Source organism: Narcine bancroftii, chromosome 7 (genome assembly GCF_036971445.1).
Source record: "Narcine bancroftii isolate sNarBan1 chromosome 7, sNarBan1.hap1, whole genome shotgun sequence".
Classification (NCBI taxonomy): domain Eukaryota; kingdom Metazoa; phylum Chordata; class Chondrichthyes; order Torpediniformes; family Narcinidae; genus Narcine; species Narcine bancroftii.
In genome coordinates this window covers 98,012,806-98,038,333 of record NC_091475.1, presented here as the reverse complement: position 1 = coordinate 98,038,333, position 25,528 = coordinate 98,012,806, and the positions used below count along the sequence as shown (strand labels likewise).

Sequence of the window (25,528 nt, the reverse complement as noted above, 5' to 3'; positions counted from 1 at the left end):
TGTTAAGGGTGTGGGAGACTGATCTGTGTTTGATCATAGGAGTTATGAGGTGCTTTAAATTTTTGCAAAATTACTTTCAAACAACTGCTAAATTTATATTGTAGTCTATCTGGAGCCTACTTGGAAATATCTCACCACAAAATGCCTCAGTTGCTTGCAATAGCTTGACATTGCCTGAATCAACTCAACTTTGATAGAAATAAATCCAATTGTATCTAAAATGAAAGAAATGCCGAAATGTGATCTACACAAATGTCGTGATTTATTTTATTGAGTGCTTTCACATTTAAATCAGTCAAGCAGTTGAAAAAAAACATGATGGCTGCTTTAAAATGAAATAAAGTTTTATTTTCACTGACTACAATTGATCAATTATAAGATAAAGAATCTCATCCACAGTTAGCCTTGTGCAGTGGTTCTCAACCTTTTTCTTTCCACTTGCATACTGCTTTAAGCATTTCCTATGCCAAAGGTGCTCTGTGATTAAAAAGGGATTGCTTAAAGTGGTATGTGAATGGGAAGGGAAGGATGAGAATTGCTGCTCTAGACCCAATTGTTACTGAAATATTTTGCTTGAGAAAAATTGTGATTGGCCCATTTCCTTTGGAGTTATGAAACCATGAACATAATGAGTCAATTAGGTATAACTAAAACAGTGGTTTTCAAACTTTTTCTTTCCTCTTCGCAGCACCTTAAACAATCCTTTACTAATCACAGGACACATATGGCATAGAGAATACTTAAAGTGGCACGTGAGTGGAAAGAAAAATGTTGAGAACTACTGGTCCGATGGTTCTTTGGCTTGGCTTTGCGGACGAAGATTTATGGAGGGGTATGTCCACGCCTGCTTCAGGCTTGTTGGTGACTGACAAGTCCGATGTGGGACAGGCAGGCACAGTTGCAGCGGTTGCAAGGGAAAATTGGTTGGTTGGGGTTGGGTGTTGGGTTTTTCCTCCTTTGTCTTTTGTCAGTGAGGTGGGCTCTGCGGTCTTCTTCAAAGGAGGTTGCGGCCCGCCGAACTGTGAGGCGCCAAGATGCACGATTGGAGGCGATATCAGCCCACTGGCAGTGGTCAATGTGGCAGGCACCAAGAGATTTCTTTAAGCAGTCCTTGTACCTCTTCTTTGGTGCACCTCTGTCTCGGTGGCCAGTGGAGAGCTCGCCATAGAACACGATCTTGGGAAGGCGATGGTCCTCCATTCTGGAGACATGATCCACCCAGCGCAGTTGGGTCAGCACAACACTATTACAGACCAGTGATCTAGGTTCGTATTTGTGATGATTTTGTATGTTATTCCTGTGACATGTACCCATTTGCTCTAGGTGCTCCGTTTCCTCCTGCCCTTCAAAAATGTATGGGGTTGCTGGGTTAATTGGGTGTAATTGAATGGCATGCATTCAAAGGCCAGAATCAGGGTGTATAGTACATTTTGGATTATCCGAAAGCCACTTTACGGAGATTGTCAGTTATCGGCAAAGTTTTCTGAACTGACATAATGTCACAAATTCAAAAAAAAGTTGATTTTTTTATAACACTCTGGGCTCCAGTGGGATTCTGATGTGCTTTTAGCGCCATTCTGAAGCCTTGGATCCAATGGAGCTCTCGTGTACTCAAGGTGAAAATTAAAGTTTATTTCATGCTTGGAAAAACTTCCCTTGTTCATTTTTTGTTGTTTTATGCTGATACTACTGGGCTGGGATCAGAGCGGGGACCTCGAGCTCCTGGGCAACTTCCATGATGGCGGTGGGGAGGTGTCAGGGATCCAAATGGGGACCTCCGGCTCCTGGGCAGGTTGCGTGATGGCGGTGGGGATGTGTCATGGATCTGAAGGGGGACCTTTGGCACCTAGGTAGGTTCCACGATGGCAGTCGGGAGGTTTCGGGGATCCAAGCAGGGACCTCTAGCACCTGGGCAGAAGGTGTCAAATATCCAAGTGGGAACCTCTGGCTCCTGGGACGGTTCTGTAATGGCAGTGGGGAGGTTTTGGGGATCTGAACGGGGACCTCAGACTCCCAGGCATGTTCCATGACAGCAAAGGGAGGTTTTGGGCTGCTTAAAGGCATTTCTCAGATATCTGGAAAATGCAGTTAACTGATACATGTCCAGACCCAAGAATTTCAGATAATCAGAAATATACTGTGTTGTAAATAAATTTAAATCATAGAACATTCACTGGAATGAAATGCATTTTGCATTTAATAAGGTGTTTCTCAATTTTAACTACTGTTATATTTAAGGAAATATGTCAGATAACATACTTCACAAATACTTTCCCATGGCAATATTATATGGACATTTGTTTTATTGCTGTTGAGTAAGGAACAAATATTCGCTAGGACACCAGAGGGGAGATTCCTGTAATAATACAAAGAGGTCATTTATATCCATTTGTGAAGGTAGTCTGAGCTTCAGTTTAATGGCTCATTGGAAAGATTGCATTGCTTGACATTTCAGACCTCCCTTGGTAGCAAGGTGGATACTTAGCACAGATTTTGTCTTTAGGTGTCCAGATCAAACTCACAATTTTCTACCTCACAGGCAAAAGTGTCTAATGTACCAAAAAAGCTTTCAGGTGTCAATGTGGGTTTCTTCCACGTGTTTTAATGAAATAATGGATAAACAATGACTCTTCTAATGGAAGAGTGAACTACTGAGTCTGCATACAAACTGAACAGATTCTTTCTCTATTCATCCCCAACTCTACCAATTAGGTTTCTAAGGCAGAAATTTTTGATTTTTTTTGTTCTGATCATTACGAGACCTTGAATGACATTCCAAGTTCGCCAATGCATTAATTATTTGCAACTATTTTGTTGATTATGACACTACCGTAACCATCCCTGGTATCCAGCACCTATAGAAATTGGTAGATGCAGGGTATATGTATTTTCCAGTTGTTTGAGACTTACTCTTACAATTAATAACTTATACACCTACATTAAGAATAAACAGTTTAAAAGACAAAAGACAAAAATACTATACTGTTTACACTGAACAAACTTTTCTTGCATAAATATATAAACCTTAAAACATTTTACTTTGTTTTCAGTCATATTCTTGTAAAACATTTAACTGTCGCTACATCTGCAGGTTCCTCCCCCTCCACAATAGCACCTGCCCCACCTCCCCCAATTTTACAGATAAAACCTGTGACTAGGGCCACGTTTACTAAGGAGAGGTAAAGAAACACTTTCAGAGAGTCACCCTAACAGTGAGCAGCATCAATCAGCTCTTCATTTGAGTATTACCATTTTATTCAAACACAACTTTATTCAAACATCTGCTATGAACAAAACATGACCAAGGCATTCTGCTGGCTGAAGATTTCCTACATCTTCACCAAAGGTTTCTGTAACTTCAGAGAACATTTTTTAAGCTTTTTTTTACCTTATCACAGATTTATGTTATTTTTATCTTTTTTTATATTCTACATTTTAGTGGGTTACTTTGTGGGTTGGACAGGCAAAGACACATTTTGAAATCTGGACGCAAAGGGACCTATGTTCAGAGTCATAAAATCAGTGTTATTGTTCTCCATTGAAAGCCTGAAACAACGAATATTTGCTAAGAAGGACACCTGTTTAAACAGAAAGACATCTGGTCAAACAGGAGGCCATTTGCCATAATTACTCATGCTTTTGGAAGAAAAGGCAAGCCAGTATTGTTCAAGTCAGCCATGTGATTGAGACATTTCAAAAAGCAGCTTGAGTAGCATCAGCCAGATTGATTTGAAGACAGAAATGATGTAATATTCTCTGAGATGGGCACAGCTGTTGTGTTCTCCTTGCCAGGGGAAAACAATGATTTGCTGTGGCTATTGTAATGGTTACCTGTGACTGACTCATATCTGGGTAAAGAATCAAGATCATTCTTGCATTTGGATCATGATCATTTTGATGGTTATTTCATTTAAAATCCTTGCCTGGTTCTGTAAAGCATCGTGGAGGTCACAAGCTTTGTAACATCTACCCATGAAAGAGGGAAGTTGTATCACAGTATTTGTATGAAGAAACATTTCTCTGAAAGCAACTCAACAAAAATTTGTGAGTTTTGAGAATTCTGGTGACTTGGTGTCTCAACTACTTCATAATTACTTCTGAACAACAGTTTTAAAAGTTCTGAGTTTCAGTGCAAGATTTCTAAGAATGAACTTTGAATTAGACTTTTCAGAATGGCTTAGGTAATCCATACATACACGCATGTGCACCCATACACACACACACACACACACACACACACACACACACACACACACACACACACACACACACACACACACACACACACACACACACACACATATATATATATACAATTGCACATAGTGGTAGGTATATTATTAATAGTTATTAATAAAAACATTGGTTTTATGATACCATTGTCTTTGTATATTATTTTTATTTATTTAAATAATTTAAAATTTATTTTCCTCTTTTGCTTGAATTCTGGATACTAGGGGGTTGACTGTATTTAGAAAGAAAGCTGCTCTGTATTTTAAACACTTTAAAGAACGTATTATAGGTATTTGTCCAAGTTGCACAAAGTTATGAGGGGCAAGAAAACAACCATTTTGAAATTTTCTGCTTATTTGGGAGTTTACCTGGCTGATATATTAGATTCAAACATGGAAATAATAAGCTAATGACTAAAACATAATAAATTAATGTGTCATCTAGTTCTTATAAGTTTTATAATTCATCACTTGTTACTGAATTTTGAAACAGATTATCACCCTGCAAATGTGGCTTTCCTTGTGCAATTAATTTCTGACAAAAGAAAATATTGTTTGCCACAGTAATAGATTAAGCAAGTTTTGTCAGAATATAACCACAAATAAAATTAATCAGTGGCATATTTTTCAAAAATAAATTACAAAATATAACAACTTAAAATGCCTTTGCATTCATCTATTGCCTTCAACAATGTTACAAGCAATTGACCAGTATTTGCAAGAATATTTTGAAAAGAGATTTGACCACTTGTTACTGGCAATATTGGTGGAGTGTTACTCTATTTCCTTGTGATTTTGTGGACAGGATCTGAAATCGTGATTTGCATAATTCATTCAGTCAGGTAGAAAAGATTGCAAATGCCTTATTCGTGCATGCATTTCAAGATATCTCCTTTGTTTCTTTTTCTAATTCTTGTCTGTAATTGTCACTGGAATCAAACAACTGTCCCTCTTATGTAAAAACATTCTTTATATTTTGTCAGTAGAACAGTATTGTCATGACAAAGAATTCGGTGATTCAAGAAGATTGATTAGCAAAATAATCAGTTATGGCAAAAGAAAATCATTAGTGCTGGAGAAATTTGAAAACAATAGAACCAAAGTCAGTGTCATGGAGTCATAGAGCATGGAAACAGGACCTTTGATCCAACTTTCCCTTGCTGACCAAAATGTCCCACCCACACTTAGTCCCACCTTCCTGCATATGACCCATATCCCTTCAAATTATTTCTATCCACAAAGCCATCCCTTTTTTTTAAACATTGCAATAGTAGCTGCCCCAACCACCTCCTCTAGTTACAAAAAGCAATGGGTCCAGCCCGGGCCCATGGTGGAGCAATGTCAGGGGGGCCTTACTAAAGCTCAGCCAAGGCCCCGGGTGGTAGTTAATCCGCCACTGGTGCATGTACATCTCTTGTAACTTACCAACCTCAGATAATAGGCTCATTGAACTGTAGTTCCCAGACTTTTCTCAGGAGATTTGTCTGCCTTTATATGTATCAGAACCTTTAGCACCTTTTCAACCATAACACTGACTGTTCTCAAGACTGTCCTCAAGAACTGTTTCAAGTTCCCTAGTCCTCACATCTTTCTTCACAGTATAAACAGATGAGAAAGACTCATCAAGGACCTTGCCCATTTCTTGTGGCACCAGTCAGAGTTGGCTGCATTGATTTCTGAGGGGTCACATTTTTCTCTTTCCCTTTGTGAAATCTCTGGGGATTATGTTAATGTTATCTGCCATAGCTAGTTCTTGTCCCTTTTAGCTCTATTGATTTCTTTTTAAGCTTGGTTCTTGTGAGCGCTGCTGTGCAAATGGTTCTGACACAAAGTCCACAAACTGTACAACAGGCTTTAATTAGCTTAAACTTTGTACTCAAGTCTTAGTATATTTGCTGGCTCCAAATCCGAACTGTCACCCGAAGGGGCCGGCTCGAGTCTTTATACGGGCCAGTGATCGACAGCTGGCAGGTGGGGCTAGCCATCCAGGTTGCCTACCTGCAGGTATAGGGATTGCCCCCTGCAGTAGGTTGGTAGGAGTGCAGCCAGTGCAGTGGTGCTATTATCATCAGAGATGGGGAGCTGCAGCCTGCCGCTGCCGTACCCTCGCATGCATCCAGAAAATGCTAAGACTGGTCGTCGATAGTGGATGCAATGGCTGGCCTTAAGAACAACTTCCATTTCCTCTGGGATCAATGCTCAGGCCGAGGGTTCTTGGTCAAACCTGGAGCATGATTCCCTTCTCCAGCCCAGACTCACGTTCAGGAAAGGAGTGCCCTCCTCTCATGGCTGACAACAACAACAGCATCCAGTCGTACAGGTACCGGACAATACCACCCAATTTCAGCTCGTCCCAGTTCAGCTGATCCTTCACCATTGCTGCTGTATCACAGCCACTCCTTGGAACCAAATTTTTGCAAGGACACTCCCTTTTAGTAGATTTCAAAGGTCATCACCTAGTTAATTCAAAGACTTTTGAGACTCTCACTTTATACCCCATGGCGATGCCCGCCCCTCGCCTCTACTTGTTGATGCTCTAGGACAATGAGTACGCCAGAATCCTAGCAGAATTCCCCAGCATTGTTACCCCACAGTTCTCAGCGGTCCAACCAAAACATAGAGTACAACACCAGATTCTGACTCATTGCCATCACCTGCAGGCTCAAGTCTGCAGGCTACCTCCAGATAAATTGCGATTGGCTAAAAACAATTTCCAAAACATGGAGGAAATGGGAATTGTTCTTTGCTCCAACAGCCCTTAGGCATCACCGCTGCATATGGTACCTAAGTCATCTGGAGAATGGAGATATTATGGGGACTATCAATTTCTTAACGACATCGCTACCTGGCTCCCCATATTGCAAACCTTCACGGCGCTAAGATTTTCTCCAAAATCGACCTGGTGCTTGAGTACCATCAGATCCCTGTTCACGTGGATGACATTCCTAAGACTGCCTTGATTATCCCGTTTGGGCTATTTGTATTCCCCTATATGCTTTTTGGTTTAAAAACATATGGCCCAGACATTTCAACGCCTACTGGACACAGTTACCCGGGGCCTGGATTTTGTATTTGTTTAACTAGATGACATCCTTATCACGAGCCCACTTGTAGCAGCAGTACAGGGCCCATATCTGTCAACTATGTCAGTGGCTAGATGACTATGGGTGAGCAATCAACCTGGCTAAATGCCAGTTTGGCCTCACTTCAATCGATTTTCTCGGCCACCACGTCAATCAGCACGGAGTAGTTCCCCTACCTTCTAAGGTTGAGGCCATTTGAAAATTTCTAAGATCTTCTACCATTAAAGGCCTGCAGGAGTTTGTTGGCATGATTAAATCTTACCACCATTGCATACCAGCTGCAGCCAAAGTTATGCAGCCTCTTTTCAAACTCTTGTCTGGAAATCCCAAGGAACTGAAATGGAATGGTCAGGCCTTGCCGCATTTGAGACTACCGAAGGAGTGCTTGCAACAGCCATGATGTGCATGCACCTGAAGGTTGACATGCCAATAGATCTGACAGTGGAGCAGCTCATCAATGGCATCTAGAAACCCCTAGGTTTCTTTTAATCATCAAGACCACCAAAGCAAAGGTACAGTGCTTTTGCCAGGGAGATTTTTGCCCTCTACTTGGCCATATACCATTTTCAGTATTTCCTAGAGTGTAGAGGGTTCATGGTCCGTACAGATCACAAGCTGTTGATTTTGGCCTTTGCTCAGATGTCAGATCCATGGTCAGTACAAAAACTCTCCTACATTTCAGAGTTTACGACTATAATAAAACATCGCCAGGAAGAACAATCTAGTCACCAACACACTATTCCGCACCACCATCACTTTCCTTCATTTGCCTGCTCCCAGTATAGACTGCACAGCTATGGCAGCAGCTATGCAGGAAGATGCAGATATGGCCGCGTATCACACTGCCATTTCGGGACTGAAATTGGAGGACATATGTTTTGGTCCAACAGATGCCTTCCTACTTTGTGATGTATTCACCGGCCAACCGATGCCCATTGTACCTGCTGCGTGGCGATGTCGGCTGTATGACGTCATACACAATTTGGCTCACACTTCAATTAGGACAACAGGCTCGCGGCAGACAAATTCACATAGCACGACCTATGCAAGCAAGTCGACACTTGGGCAAGGACATGCATCCAGTGCCAGACCTCAAAAAGTTCAGCACCACACCAAAGCCCCAATGCAGGTTTTTGCACCAACGCAGCGCAGATTTTATATTGTCAGCACGTTGCCCCCATTTGAAGGTGCTACCTCTTCACAATAGATGCCAGGTTCATGACATGGCCAGAGATTGTCCCGCTCTCTGACATGTGTGCCTTAGCTTGTGACAGAGCCCTCATCACCAACTGGATAGCGATTTTGGACTAGTCAAGCATATCTCCTCTGACAGAGGAGTTCAGTTCATGTCCAGGTTATGATCCACAATTGCACAGTTGCTGAGCATGCAACTGCATCGGTCGACAGCCTATTATCCACAGTCCAATGGCTTTAGTGGAGCATTTTCACTGTCATATGAAAACGGCACTCATGGCACGTCTTAAGGGACCAGATTGGAAAGATGAACAGCCTTGGGTACTTGTAGATATTCGTACTGTACCGAAGGAAGATCTAGCTATGCCCTCTGCAGAATTGGTTTGTGGAGCCCCCCTAATCGTCCCGGGCGATTTCATTCTAGCAGCAAATGGGCAGCAGGGATCTCCCACTTTGGTACTCACATGCTTAAGGGAGAAGGGGCTTATCCCGGCCACCCAGCATGGGTCTATGACTTCATACATTTAACCTGAACTCAAGTACTGCCTTTATGTATTCCTGTGCAGGGATGTACACAAGACACCATTGTAATGACCATATGAAGGTCCTTTCAAGATGGTATGGAATGATGGATCCAGATTTGTGATAGACATTGGCAGCAGGCAAAAAACAGTTTCGGTAGATTGCCTTAAGCCGGCACATGTGGACCTGATCAGCTGGTGCGGGTAGCATGCACATGTCTTCAGAGGTCGGGTGATTGTGCTAGTGCACCAACTGTAATTATTTAAACCCCTGCAAACATTCCATTCATGAGTTCTGTTCGTTCAGCTCACAGACAACTTCTGTTGTGCTTGATTCACTGCACCACTTGCTACGGGGTTACCCTATGTCACTTCTGCAAATGTCAGATTGACCTTACAGAGAGTGCACCTACAGAAAGCGACTAGTGCAACCAGAGTCCATGGATGTGTTCTGTGAGCCTGTGCAGACCAGCTGAATAGAGTTTCCACCAACACCTTCAACCTCTCCCTGCCAGAGGTTGAAGTACCCATTTGCTTCAAGAAGGCCACTATTGTTCCGGTGCTGAAGGGAAACATAGTAATGAGCTTAAATGCTCTAATATCCATCATCATAAGGTGCTTTGGCTCCAACCAACCAGTCACTTTGAACCTCTCCAATTCGCTTACCACTGCAAAATCTTGTTTCCCTAACCTTACCCTCTGCCCTGGAACATCTGGATAACATGGACACCTTCATCAGATGACTATCTATCAGCTATTGCTCCATCTTCAATACAGCAGTGGAAAATAAATGCGTCCGCAAACTCTCTGATCCTGGCTTCAGATAGATCCACTACCTCCTGTCCTGCAGACTGCTATTGATAAGGTTTGGTGACAGTTCCTCCTCTGTAATCACTCTTAACACTTGCACCCCATGAGGCTGCATACGCAGCCCACTACTATTTTCCCAGATGAGCCATGACTGTGTGACTCAAAACCACTTCCCCCTGTTAACCCACAGATAATACATACCACCATTATAGGTCAGATCTCAAACAATGATGAATCAGAACAAAGAAGGGACATAGAGGGACTAATGGCTTTGTTCCAAGCAACGTCTCCCTTAATGCCTGCAAGACCAAAGTGATAGACTTCGTGAAGAGTGGCAGTGCTGTTCCCTGGTTTGCATCATCTGTGTTAAGGAGGAGATACTAGACAGCTTTAAATTCCTTGGAGTGAACATCTCTATGATCCTGTTGTGGTCCAACTAATGAAGCAATGGTAAAGAAAGTTGACCAGCAGCTCTATTTCCTCATAAGCCTGAGGATATTCATAATCTCACCTGTATCCCTCAACATCCTTTATAGATGCATGTTGAAAGTATTCTGTCCAGATATATCACTGTGTGATATGGCAATGACTGAGCCCAAGACTGTACAAAACTGCAGAGAGTTGTGCTCAGACCATCACCAAAATACCCCTTGCTCCTTTGACTCCATCTACATTTTCCACTGCCTCAGAAAAGTAGACAACATTTTAAAAGCCTCATTCTATATCAGCCACACTCTGTTCACTCTCCTTTTGTTGTGAAGAAGATTCACAATTGAGAGATCACGCATCACCAGATTCAAGGGCAGTTTATTTCCCATCGTTATCAGACTCTTGAATGAACCCTGCATAAGTAAAACTTTTGTGCTTTACTTCATGAGTAAAATAATGTTGATATTGCTCTGTTCTAGCTGATCTCTGTAGCTCTGTAAATGCACTGTTTTTTTATACTGTTGTACTATGCATGGGTTGATGAGTAGACTACTTAGAAAATGAACTTTCTCACTGAACCTTGGTAGATGTGACAATAAATGTGAACTTAAGTTGCAATAAAATGTATCAGTTAAAGACTTAAAGCTAAAAGGCTTTAAGTTGGCTGATTTTTAATTCACAATGTATAAACTACTTATTAAATAAACTGAAATCAACAGAACTTTAGGTTGAATTCTCGGTGTCGTCTCTCACTAATATGTGATTCCAAACTACAGTATATGGACAAATAAACCTCAGGGCAGATAATATTGTTCACATTCGCTAACAAATCTTTGAATAAAGTACATAAGTCTTTGAGATTTATGAACTCAAAGCAATGTAATTCAGAGTTATCCTCTCATGCTTCCCAAACAGTTTGCATAGGTGGTCAGAACCTTTCCAATGTATGTTCCATTGGAAATGAGTTACAGAGATGCCAATATGTCACACCTAAACAGTGAAAATATACAACAGAGAAAAAAATAAATTGAATTGGACATTTTATTTTGTTTGTGATATTTTATTTTTCCATATGCAGATGTACCTTTTTAATAATATACATCAATGTGTTCCTAAATGATTGAGAATTGTTTTAACTATTCCAGTGTCCAATATTCTATTTGAATCTTGGCATTGAGGGCAAAGATTTAGATTGGTTGCTAATTGTTTCGGCTCAGTGCCTTTTCCTCTCTCTGCAAGAATGCAAAGTGGATGGGCTTTGATGATCATTGTGGCACACTGATTTGAATCCAGTACTACCATGTTAATGCTTAGTGTCGCAGCTAAAGTCTTTTTTAAACATTCCTTCAGAATAAGGAAAGACCTACTGACCAGGAATTCCCAAAGGTATCACTAACCACCATTATATATCAACTTTTTCTGGCTCTGTGGAATTTCTGGAGTGTTTAGTGCTTTTCATATGGTGATTTGTCAAAATCGTTGTGGTACAGAATGAAACCACTGCCTTTTAAGTGCATCTGCTGTTTGTGGAGCAACGTGTTCAATTCCATTTCCCTGTGCCTATCAGACTACTTTTGAAAGTTCTTATTGACTGTTTCCATTATGGTCAGCAAAAGTCAGATGGGAGATTATCACTCTCGGGGAAAAATACTGTTTTGCATTTCTTCCCTGTATCATATTTCTCTGTCAGCCAGTCTTTGAACCAAATGGAAATATAATTGAATAAATGCTTAATTGAATAAACATTTCATAATTTTGCACTTCTCTATTCAATCTCCTCATGACTTGTTATTGAAAGAGCAATTCCAAATTATTTGATCTAAAACAACTGAAGAAACTCTGAGTCAGGGAGCATCTGTGGTGGCAGCAGGATGGTTCGTGTTTCAGGTTGAGACCCTGCAGAAGGACTTGCATCTTGTGTCTTTATTTTAATGCTCCATCGTGAAGCTTTTTTAAAGGAATGATTACTTTAACAAGGTCTTCCTATTTTCTTCAAGTTTCCCTCCATCACTGTACCCCATATGTGGATGCTACTGCTTTTATGTTCTTCAACCACATATTTACTACTACAGCCACAAGTCCCTCCCCTAATATCTGTATCTGGAAACAGCTGCTGGAAGTAAGTCAGCTTCCACTTGAACTATGATAGACCCAAAGTCCCACTAAAAAAGACAAAAAGGTCACAAGGACTTTAATAAATATTGGGAGCGCATGCATTTAGGAATTATTCACAATACTTCTAAAGTATTTTTAAAAAGTGACTTGACTATTTCAGTTAAAAGTAAATTAAAAGGGTGTAAATAAACTAAATCAAAGAGAAATTAGAAGTGAATAAGTTGAACATTCGAGTATGTGTCCAAAATCAGCTCTCGAGTAAATGAGCAAAATAATAAATGCAGGTCCAACATCAACTTGGAAGGATGGATAGATATGATTGAAAAGAATGTCAGGACACAAAATAAATATATCAGAGTTCACCTTGTCAAGAGGAATGAACAAAATGATAAAGGAACATAAGCAACTTTAATAATTAAGGATGAGATTTCATAATTATTGAAAGAAGCATGGTAGATTTCAAGGATCAAATTCAACAATAAATAAAGATTTAGTAATTTTGTTGATATTATCTATGGGGAACATTGTGGTCACATTCATCTTGTTGGAGGCCAGGGAAGGTAGGTGAGAAGTGAAAGGAAAACTTTAATGGTCTGATTATGAGCCCCAATAGCTATGGACTGATTTAAAAATATATTTTTCACACTATGAACCATACTGACCAAAATACACACAAACATTTCCCTCTTGAATATACATTCCTAATGTAATTTTCTCCCATTTTCCCCCATCCCTTCCCTCCCTCCTTCACCCCCCCTACCAACCCACTCAACGTTCAACATAGATGATACAGTAAACCCATTAAACAATGTCCTCACACAATGAAAATAAACAAGAAAATTGTGACATCTACTTTTACATACTCGATCAGTTCATTTCGTCTTCTCCTTCTGTCATTTTAGGTGGTGGAGGTCCGCGGTAGGACTTCTCTGTTGTGTTCCATGTACGGTTCCCAAATTTGTTTGAATACTGTGATGTTATTTCTTAAATTTTATGTTATTTGGATGGAGCACAAAAAAGATTTATTATGATAGCCTTAGTTGTAGCAAGAAAATGTATTATGTCAACCTAGAAATCAGAAGGGAGCCTGAGAGTACAGCAATGGTACATAGAAATGAATAAATGTATTCCATTGGAAGCTATGGACTGATGACTGCATACCCTTTTGTTCCTACTCTCGAAACAAGTGTGGATCTCTTGAGTTCATCGGTGTGGAAGACATCTCTGGTCACATTCATTAAGGCTTGGAAGCAGGCTAGCCAGTATGTGAACTTCTCAGCTGCATCAGGGGACATCAGTAGCATACCTGGCTTGAGTAGTGCTTCCATCATTTAGGGAATAAGCTAATAAAATTGTAGCATGAATAAAAGCTCTCACAACTGGAGGGAAAACAAATGCTCTTATTAGCTTATAACTATGGGTAGGGTTTCACAGTAGTCTTCTTGGTTTAGGTGGGAAACCAGCATTATATGTGAGCAGATAGGGGCAGAGCAAGGAGGTGGGGCCAGCCATCAGCTGTTATTAGCCATCATCAATTGTATTTATCCATTCACTATCAGTGAATCCCAGTTAATTGCACGGATTCATCAAATTATTGATGTAATTTACACAAAATGTAAGTGGGTACATTTTCATGTGGCATCCCTGCCTATGAGGTATTCCCTTTAGTGAGTTACGCCACATCTCATGGAATAATATACTATGGCAGTAAGTGCCCCTGTAGAGTTAGAATGATTTTGTATTGGTTTTTGAATTGCTTGTCCTTTTTGTATCAAAGATGGAATTAACTGGATTCATGTTTATTTGAAAATTTGTATTAAATAGAAAATTTATTTTAATCCAAGTTTGAGATCGATGATTAGATAGGTGGAAAGGGAAAGATTTCAGCGCAAATGTCTTTATATCAAAATAAACCTTTTTTCCTTTTACTGCCAATAATCAGTTTTTGAAAATATTGAATCAATTGGGGATAAAAAAAAAGTTGAAGATTGTTTTGAAGCAGGGAAGTTTGTATCTTTTAATCAAATGAAGGAGAAGTTTCAAGTTCCTAATAATACATTGTTTTTGTTATTATCAGGTTAAAACTTTTTTGTTGGAGAAATTAGGCCATAGTTTAAAATTACCTAGACAATCTGCTTTAGAATTATTGCTTACTAAGGAAGAATCAAATAAATTTATTTCTGAGATGTATGAGTTATTACAAAATAAAATGTCTACGTTGAATGTTCATAAATCTAGAATGAAATGGGAACTTGATTTCAATGGAAAGATAGATGAAAATGTTTGGAGAAATTTCTGTAAGGATAGTATGATTAAGGTTATAAATGTAAGCTATAAATTAGTACAATATAATTTTTTTTACATCAATTGTATTTATCCCCTCAGATTTATGTTTTAGATGTGGACAAGAAATAGGTACTTTTTTTCATTTGACTTGGACTTGTTCTAAGGTTAAGAAGTTTTGGTTCCAAGTTCAATTGTTTTTGGAGTGAGTATTATAAGTAAGTTTACCATTTAATCCAATGCTATTTTTATTAGGGGCTATTAAGTCAATTGCTTTAGGATTGAGGTTGACTATGTTCCAAAATGAATTTTTACGTTTGGCTTTGGCTGTTTCTAAAAAAATGTTTGGCTATTACCTGGATATCTGATTTAGTTTTAGGAATGCAAAGATGGCATGCTGAAATGAAATCCTGTATTCCTCTAGAAAAGATAACGTATAATTTGAGGGAAAATATCATTTTTTTTGTAAGTAGGTGTAATGGAGGATTTAGACCAGCTTATGCAAGAATGTATACATGTGAATCAGAAGACATAATCTAAATTTCACCATGGGGCCCAGGGATGAAGTTGCATCAGAAGATATGATCTAAATTCCATCTTGAGGCCCAGGATGCATATGAATTAGAAGACATAATCTAATTTCCACCATGAGGCCCAGAGATGCAGTTGTCTTTTGTTGGTCGCAGACTGTCAGGAGACCTTGAAGATAATTAAATAATTTATTCAGAGATAAGCAATGAGTAAACAATTTTTGGGTAATATAAGCCATAGTCCCACTGTTGAAGTTTGAGACTCTCCGAGAGGTGGCAACATCTCTCAGCAAGAAGAAGAACTTCTAGACTCCAACCAACGTCCTGGTCGGGGGAGGTGGAGAAGCTGCTACCGGCGCCCAAACAACCTACTACAAGTTTGCAGTCGTTGCCTCGCTTCGGCAGTTGGGACCAGCCCAGGCATTGATAAGTATAATTGGGAAGGGGTTTCATATTGTAGTTTGAATTCAGCTTTAGATTTAGTAATAAAGATTTGTATAAACTGAAGTGCTCTCGGTGTGTGTGTCTGTTTTCTTTCGGTAGCTTAAACACTGTGACCAATCTAAAACAAAGAAAGAAAGAGGTACAAATTTACCCAGGACAGTATGGAGCCCATAATTAAAAGCTCTTGGTATTAAAATTTAATCTCCCAACCTGCTCTGGTGGATGTCTAGGTTTCCACAGCTAAAAAGTTGATTATTGTTGTTCTTTGTGATAATCTTTTTTTCTTATTTTGTAGGTGGATAGGGGCGGAGGGAAGGTGTTAGTTGGGTGGAGGAGGGTTTATTCAAAAATTGTAAATAAACTGTTTAAAAAAAGAATGACCTCAATTGTACATTGCGCAGCAATTGGGTGTCACTGCATAGTCCAGTATCCACAGAACAAATGAATGTCAGATAAAGTTTTTTCAAACTGCACCAGGCCTTCATAGAACTTTTTGTCAAGTTTGCCAATCTTATATACTGTACCTCTTCATCATTGTCTATCCTTGCTTTAAATTTCCTGAGAAATGCACACTCTGGTTGCTAGGCAACATTATGTGCATACTATTTAGAATTGAAAGTGAAGTATGAAATAACAGAATGGTTCCATACAAAGGCCTTGAGGGCTTTCTTCTTTCCAGAAGGTGAAAGTCACTTTGTCCTTGTGGAGTCAAACTACCAAGGCTGTATATACATTATAAATTATATACTTCCACAATGGAGGTTTGATGAGCAAATCTCCATCACTCTGCCAGAAATGTTTTTAAAATTGAAAATGAGGAAAAGTTACCTTAAAATACCAGCACAGTGCAGTGGAAACCCCACATTCACTTCATTTTATTAGCAGTTCTCTGCCTGTTCCACTTTTAGTAAGTCCTCATGATGCTGTGTACTCCATGCTGTTTTATTTCTTATGTGATGACTGATCCATGCTGACAATACACAGATTATAAAATTGCATCGGACCCTGCGCATGAGGGGCCAGAGGCCAGCTGCATCGATCAGTGGATTAACCATTACCCATTGCAGCAGCAACTGGAAAGTAAATTTATAACAGACTGTTATTTACTGCCTTGTTCAAGCTGATGTCCTCCACTCTCCCCTGTCTTTTAGTGCATTGAACAGTTGAGTTGAAGCTATTAGCAATGCAAATTAAGTATGTGAATTGAACCACTGATTTTATTCAAGGGCCAGGGATAATTTCCAAATGCTGCCTTGCTTGGCAGGAGTGAATTGTTGCTGCTGCAGTGAGACATTTTCTGGGGGAAAAAAACAACAGTGCTGTCCCTAATCAGGAAGTGGATGAGAAATCACAAGAGTTGCCAAAGTAAGTGGAGTCCAGCGTGACAAGAGAACAGGGAAAGAAGGGGTTGAAATCAGGACATTTAAGATGGCTAAAGGCTTCCCTTACTGGAACTATGGCTGGAGCTGTAATTTTTCTTTTTTAATTTGCCAAATTTATCTGATTTCCCTCTTCTGTTAAAGTTAACATTGTCCAAAATGGCACCAGAACCTGCAACTTTTTGTGAGCTGTCTGTATGAATGCAAAACGAACATTTTTTACTTTATCTCAAAGCCTCACAGCCCCCAGGAGAAAATGTTTAAGCTCAAAGCTCTCTTAAAATGGAGAACGTTGTAGTGTAGATAAAAGCTCTCACACGACTAAAGGGAGAACAAACGCTTTTTTTTAATCAGCTTTCAACAATGGATAGGATTCACAAGTAGGCTTCAAAGGGGTTCTGGGTTTAGAACAGAAACCAGGGTTATATATGGGTAAACGGGGGTGGAGCCAGGAGGCGGGGCCTGTCATCAATACAGCACTCTTCCAGTGAATCCCAGTTCACTGCATTCACCCCTTCCTGCAGAATTAAGGGTCTATGGATGAAGAGAACATGGGATCAGAAGCCAGCAGAAGACAGAAAAAAAATATACAGTACATACACTATTTACAAATTTAGGCTGTCCAGGGGTCTGGAGATCCTGGTGGAGTGCCTTAGCACTGGAGGCCTTGGGCTCCTTGGGTCTCCTGGGCCCCCCTGTGATGGAGGAATAGTGTGCTGGGGGTCCAACTCAACGATGGAGGGGGGGCTTCACTCTCCTTCTGAACCAGATCCCCTGAGGCCCTGAGTGGGAGAGAAAGAGCTCGGTAGCTCGTGGAGCACTTGAGGCAATGGACCCTCTGTTCCAGCTGGTGTCAGACCACTGATGGAGATGGTGTCCTCCCTGTTATCCGGGTACTCCACGTCGGCACATGTGGGATTGGTATGAAGCAGTTTCATCCTCTCCACCAGGGGATCAGTCTTGCTTCTCCTCACATGCTTCTTAAGAAGGACCAGACCAGGACTAGTGAGCCAGGCTGGGAGTGAAGTCCCTGATGTCAACCTTCTGTTGAATGTGAACAGTAACTTGTGAAGAGTAACATTGGTTGCAGTGCAGAGTAGCGACTGAATGGAGTGGAGCGCGAGGGGGAGGACATCCCGCCAACGTGAGTCTGGAAGGCCTTTTTACTTCAAGGCCAATTTGACAGCCTTCCAGATTGTGACATTCTTTTTTTCAACCTACCTGTTCCCCCAAGGGTTGTAGCTGGTAGTCCTGCTGGATGCGATGCCCCTCACCAGCAGGTACTGACGCAGCTCATCGCTCATGAAGGACGAGCTCCAATCACTATGAATATAGCCGGGATACCTGAACAGGGCAAAATTGGAGTCTAGGGGCTTCATAACCTATGAGGCGGATGTGTCTGAGCATGGAATGGTGAACGGGAAGTGGGAGTTCTCATAGATGACCGAGAGAAAGATATTCCTGTTCGTGGAGGGGAGGAGTCCTTTAAAATCAATGCTGAGCCATTCGAAGGATCTGGATGACTTGATCAGGTGCACTTTTGCGGGGCGATAAAAATGCGACTTGCACTCAGCGCAGACCTGGCATGACTTGGTCATCTCCCTGACATCTTCTACTGAGTAGGGAAAATTACAGGACTTGAAAAAAATGAGCCATGCGGGTGACCCCTGGATGGGAGAGCTCATTATGTATGGACAAGGCATCTGCAGGGTCATTAATAGCTCCTGGTTGATAGGCGATGTCATAATTGTAAGTGGAGAGCTCAATCCTCCACCTAGCAGTTTTGTCATTCTTGATTTTTCCTCTCTTGACATTGCTCTATATGAATTTGACTGAGCGCTTGTCAGTGAGGAGCGTAAATCTTCTACCAGCCAGGTAGTGCTTCCAGTGCCTTAGAGCTTCTACAATGGCCTGAGCCTCCTTTTGCACTAATGGGTTCCGAAACTTGTGGCCTTGTAACATCTTTGGGAAAAAAAGGTAACTGGCCTGCCCGCCTGATTGAGGGTAGCATCCAGGGCTATGTCCGATGTGTCACTTTCCACTTGGAAAGATACATTCTCGTCGACCACGTGCATGGTGGCTTTCGCAATGCAGCTTTGGAGGTAATTGAAAACCTTGTCGGCATACTCCCACTGGGACTAATATGAGAAAAACACCAGGCATCTCCTCAAAGCTCTTCTGAAATGAAAACCTGTATTTTTTAAGCAGTGACCCCTTTCCCAAATTCTCCCTCTTCGGTTAAAATTTGCCAATTTGTAGACTGTTTTATTTTAATTTTAGATTTATTGTCAGAGTACATACATGACATCACATACATCCCTGAGATTCATTTTTTTCCTGCAGGCATGGCAGAATTACCACTAATTGGTACTGCAAAAAATGTTAAAAAAAAAGAACTGTAAAAAGATAATGGATGTAAACAAAATGACTGTACAATACAGAGAGAACAAAAAGAAAATCCATTAAACTGCACGTAAGATTTATTTAAGAGTCATTTGAGTCTCTGAGTTTGTCATTGAGGAGTCTGTGAGGGATCACAGCTGTTCTTGAACCTGGTGGTGTGAGCCTTGTGGCACCTGTACCTCTTTCATAATGGCAGCAGCAAGAAGTGTGTGTGCTGGGTGGTGAGGGTCTTTGATTATTGCCTCTAATCTCCAACTGCAGTACTCCCTGTAGATGTGGTGAAAATGGGGAGGGCTTTGCTTGTGAAGTCCTGGGCTGTGACCACTACATTTTGGAGGGCTTTACGCACAGAGGTATTGGTGTTTCCATACCAGACAGTGATGCAGCTGGTCAGCACATTTTCCACCACACCTCTGGAGAAATTTGCCAGGGATTCTGATGACATGCCAAACCTCTGCAAATTCCTGAGGAAGTAAAGGTGCTGACGTGCTTTCTTCATTATGCCATTGCTGTGATTTGTCCAGGAAAGGTCCTCTGAGATAGTGACTCCCAAGAACTTAAATGTGTTCACCCTCTCTACCACTGATTCTCCAATGATCACTGATTGTTTACATCGGCTTTCCTGTTCGAGAATTAACTCCTTAGTTTTGGTGACCTATGTGACTTAGGCCCATCCACAGGGACAAATGAATTTTTTAAATTTAAAAATATATATAAAATTTACTGTTTGTATTGTATTTGACAAACTATAATGGATACAAGGCATGTAAGAGCCAAAATATGTGTACTTATCTTGTTAGTTGGCATCCCAGGATTCATAAGCTGGGCAAGCCATCTTGATTCCTGTGCACATGTGTGAGACTTCGGTTGGCACATACATGGTAGGTTCACATATTGGAGTTCTATTAGGGCATATGTGAGAGTTAAGGATGCGAATTCAATATCATTAGGGTGCTTAACCCTCGTGCATGCGCCAACCAAACTTCAATACTTGAAGTCACCGTGCATGCACACAGGAACCAAGAGAGCCACACCCAGCCTGTGGACCTCTGGATGCCAACTAACAAGGTAAGTGCACAATTCTGAGATATGGCTGGTCATCCAGAACAGAACACAGATGTATGTCAGGGAGTACCTGTAGTTAAAATAATGGAAGGACGATTTGAGGAATATAAAGGAATGGAAAAATGATATGTACTGCATTCTCCATGATATGAGGGATACAGAAACCAGCAAGAGAAAACAGGCACTTTTTTTAAGTGAGGTGTGGAGCAGAACATACAGTGTGATCATGACCCTATTGGCACTGGAAAAACCAAATACCAAGTCTTATGAAGAGTTATGTGACCTAATTGGAAAGCATCTGTCCCCAAAACCAGTGATGATTGTGGAAAGGAACAAATTTTACACCTGAAAGCAAAAGACAGGCAAAACGGTGAGCCAATATTTTTCTGAATTGCGTAAGTTGTCGGAGACATGTAGTTTTGTAAACTTTTTGGATGAGGCCCTGAGAAATATGTTAGTAATCGGCTTGGTAGACTGCCATGCCCAACAATGATTGTTGAGCAGGAAAAGTCTGGACATTAAGTCCACCAATGAGATAGCATTGAGTTTCAAAATGGCTGATCGTAACATTGATATTATACAAGGGGAGCATGTGGTGACACCGACAAGAATGCTTCCACTCTAGTAGGAATAACCACAGCCCTAATAACTGTTATCAAAAAGGGACAAGTGCTATTTTGGTGACAAGGAGCGACACATTAAGTCAAAGTGTCCAAGACAGAAATAAAATAGAGAAAAAGAGGGTCACCGAGGGAAGAAAAACCAGAAATTGAAGTATAAAAAAACAATCTTGCAAAATAAAAATAAAAATCCTCAGGGGAAACGACAAAAGTTCCAGCAGTGAGCCTGAGTACCAAAGCGACTCGGAGAATGATGGAGCTTTGGCAGTAAAGTACATCCATAATGTAGTTGATTGCAGGTCAGAAATTTTTGTTCATATTAAAGTTAACAATAAACCAGTTCAGACAGAACCCCACACAGGAGTTGCTGTGTCATTAATGTTGAACGATCTGCAAAACTACTGGCCAATCTTGAAATGAAATGGTCAGATATCGTGTTAAAGCCGGTTACCAGAGAGAAAGTCAAAGTGCTAGGGAAATGTAAAGATAATGGACAGACAAAGAAAGGATTACCCCTTTATATTGTGGACACAAAAGGACCTGCCTTGTTTGGAAGGGATTGGTTGTCACATGTCTATCTGGATTGGAAGGAAATTGTTGCGGTGAAGAATGTACAAAATGTGGGCAAAGAAAAATCAAAGCTGAAGCAGGTGCTTCAGAAGTATCAGACAGTTTTTGAGAAGGACTTTGGCAAAAAATTCAGGGATCCCAGCTAAAATTACAATTGGAACCAGAAGCCAAACCTAAGATCTTTAAGCCAAGGGTGGTACCATTCATGGTTTTAAAAAAAGGGATTGAGATGGAGCTCAACAGATTAGAAAATGAAGGAATACTCAAGAAACTTTAGTACAGCACAAGTGGGCATCTCCTATTGTGCTGGTCAGAAAGCCCAAGGGTGAAATTTGAATTTTTGGGGACTATAAGGTCATAATTAACCAAGCGCTGCAAGTTCCTGGACACGTCATTCTGAGAGCGGAAGAACTATTTCAAGCTCTGAATGGTGGGATAATTTCACAAAATTGGACTTATCACAAACATATAAGAAATTTGAATTGGACCCCGAATCTAGGAAATGTAGCTATCAACACTCACCTGAGATTGTTCATTTACACCAGGATACCCTATGGGATTTCATCAGTTCCAGCGATATTTCAAGCGCTCTTTGACAACCTATTGCAAGGACTAAATGTTACCTGGATGACATCATCATATCGGGTCAGGATGGCGCAAAACACCTAGCAAACCTGGAAAAAAGTCTTAGCCAATTTAGAACAGGCTAAAGTCCAAGTGAATCAAGACAAATGTGTATTTATGGCACCATCAGTAATGCATTTGGGATTTACGATCGACTGTGAAGGAGTCAGGATGGATACAGTTGGCACTAAAGCAATCCGTTGTGCACCTTGCCCATTGAATCAAGCAGAGTTACAATCATTTTTAGGTTTGGTTAATCATTATTGAAAGTGCATCCCTAACAGGTCAACACTGTGCATCCTGCTCAACCAAGTGTTTTTTATTAAAAGAAGACCAGAAATGGTGCTGGAATGTGGAAACCAATCACTTGAAGAAACTGCTGACCTCAAGGGAGGTCATTGTTCTTGTTCGTTACAACCCAAACAAGGAAGTGATCCCTGCTGTTGATGCCTCACCTGTTGGTTTAGGTGTGGTATTATCACAAGCCATAGAAAATGGAGAACAACCGGCTGCATATGCCTCCTCCTCTTTGACGGCCTGTGAAAGGAATTATGCATAACTGGAGAAGGAATGACTGGCCATAATCTTTGGTCTTAAGTGATTTCACCAATGCCTATATGGTAGGAAGTTCACTTTAGTGGCAGACAATAAACCGCTGAGCTTGATCTTAGGCTCCAAGAAAGGCGTTCCTGTGCTAGCGGCTGCAAGACTTCAAAGATGGATGATGGAGCTTGCGGCATATGATTATGGTCGAAGATTCTATACTTAACCTTAAATGGGTGGCCATAGGCCGACGGTATTAACCCGAATTGAAAGCTTATCACACGTGATGAAAGAAAATATCAATTGTAGAGGGTTGCCTGCTGTGGGGAACAACAACAATCATTGCCAAGAAATGGCAAGAGGCCATGTTCAAAGACCTCCACACCAATCATCCCAGAATGGATCGGATGAAGGTGCTGGCATGCATGTCTGGTGGCCATCGATGGACAGATAGTGCGACATGTCCCATCTGTCAGGAAATGCAACAGAAGGCAACCCCAGGCCCATGGAAATGGCCGTCACAACCATGGCATCGAATTCACATTGGTTTTGCTGGTCCATTTATGGAGGAAAATTTCCTCATTATTGTTGATAAACACTCCAAATGTCCTATAGTAGCGCCAACATGGTAAATAACAATGGAGAGAACAATTGAAGAACTATCAGGTGCATACGCAAGGAATGGATCACCCACAGAACTGGTCTCAGACAATGGATCTCAATTTGTGTCAGATCCTTTCAAGCTGTTTCTGAAAAGCAACAATGTGCGACACATATTATCTGCACCCTACCACCCTAGTACTCATGGGGAAGTGGAGCACTTCATGCAGACATTTAAAAGAGCAATGAAAGCAAAGAAGTCATGTAAAATATCATGGAACCATAAAATTGGAGTTTCGGCATCATTAATTTTAACTTTATATTTTTTACCAATAAGTACGAAACATTTTGAGGGGAAGAATGTTTTGGGAATGTGCATGCATGCGTGATGTCAGGTACATGGTGCATGGTGACGCCAAGTACACGGTGCATTGCGGGGAGAGTTTCAGAGTGGCACCATGTTCGAATTAAAAAAAGACGTCTTTACAGCTCCTCTCCAGTGATGTTATTTCCACCATCCATATCCCTTGAGTGTTCAAACATTGTCTATTTTCAACAAAAAAAAATCTGTTGCCTTCCTTGACAATAAATTCCAAAGATTTTAACACTCAAGAGTAACAAAATATCTTCCCATCTCAGCTCCACATGGCAGAAACCATTTAAGATTGTGTCCCTATATTCTCCTGCCCAAGAAAACAGACTCTCCAATATCTTGGGTTTTTGATGCCTCTCAGAGCTTTGTACATTCTGATAATACTTGTTCTAAACTCCAGTGTATTTAACACAAGTTTCTTTAATTGATCTACAGAGGACAAGCTGCTTTACACAAATAACAATGTGGTGAACAGCCTTTGACTTACCAAAGGCAATGTTACCAAAACCACTCTCTACTCGAGCTCTCTTGCATTAGGGGCCCACATAAAATTTGACCAAAGGAACATTATATATAGGAGCAGAGGAAGGCCATTCAGCCTGTCGTCCAATAAGCTATTCCATCATGAGCTGATCCATTCTCCCACCAGTCACACTCTCTTGCCTTATTCCATAACTTTTAATTCCCTGACTATTCAGATAGCCTTAAATATACCCAAAGACCTGCCACAGTCACCCATGGTAGCAAATTACAATGGTTTGAGGATCATCATTCTCTAGACAAATAAATTCCTCCACATCTCTGTTTTAAATGGGGCCCCTTCAATCCTGAATTTGTGCCCTCTTGTCTTTGATTTTCTTACTATGGGAAACAACTTTCCCATAACAAATCTGACCAAGCTTTTCAACATTCAAAATGCTTCTGAGAGGTTCTATCTCATTCTTCTGAACTCCTAGGAGTATAGTCCAAGAGCCATCAAAAATTCCTCATATGCAAATCCCTTCATTCCAGGAATCATTCTTGTAACTCTTCTCTGAACACTCTCCAATGCCAGTATATAGTTTCTTCAATAAGGATCCCAAAACTGTACTCCGTGAGGTTTCACCAGTGCTACAATTGATATTTTCTTTCATCATGTGTGATAAGCTTTCAATTCGGGTTAATACCGTTGGCCTCTGGCCATGTTCAAAGGTTAAGTATAGAATCTTCGACCATAATCATATGCCGCAAGCTCAATATCACATCCCTGCTCTTGTATCCTATTCCTATAAATATAAATGATAGTATTGCATGTGGCTTCTTCACCAACGACTCAACCTGGAAGTTAACCTTTAGGGTATCCTGCAGGAGGACTCCTTAGTCCCTTTGCACCTCCTAATTTTGAATTTTCTCTCCATCCAAATAATTGTCTGCCCTTTTAACCCTTCTACCAACTACATGACCATACACTTCCAACATTGTATTTCACTTGCCTCTCCTTTGCCCATTCTGATAATCTAAGTCTTTCTGCAGCCTCGCCATTTCCTCCTCACCACCTGCCCCTCCACTAATCTTTGTATTGTGGTGGAGCACATCCTCATGGCGAACTGGCCCTGCTTCTATTGCCACATGGCAGGGCAGCCATGGGGAAATGGTGTTGTCAGAGGTTTCTCTCCGACTCCAGCCTCCCTTCCAGCGCCCACCCTGGGCAGCGATTATGATGTCACAATG

The 25,528-nt window shown here is 40.9% G+C and overlaps 1 long non-coding RNA gene across 2 annotated transcripts; it reads right to left on the bottom strand.

Moving 5' to 3' along the window:
• Positions 1-17,344: 17,344 nt before the first annotated feature.
• Positions 17,345-25,470, bottom strand: LOC138739913 (uncharacterized). 2 transcript variants are annotated; one of them, XR_011342551.1, is made up of 4 exons: positions 25,291-25,470; positions 22,758-22,839; positions 22,201-22,278; positions 17,345-17,554 (listed from the first exon to the last, which is right to left on the bottom strand). It is a non-coding gene; the product is annotated as an uncharacterized lncRNA (long non-coding RNA). The 2 variants fall into 2 exon arrangements; XR_011342552.1 differs by lacking the exon at positions 22,758-22,839.
• Between the last annotated feature and the right edge of the window lie 58 nt (positions 25,471-25,528).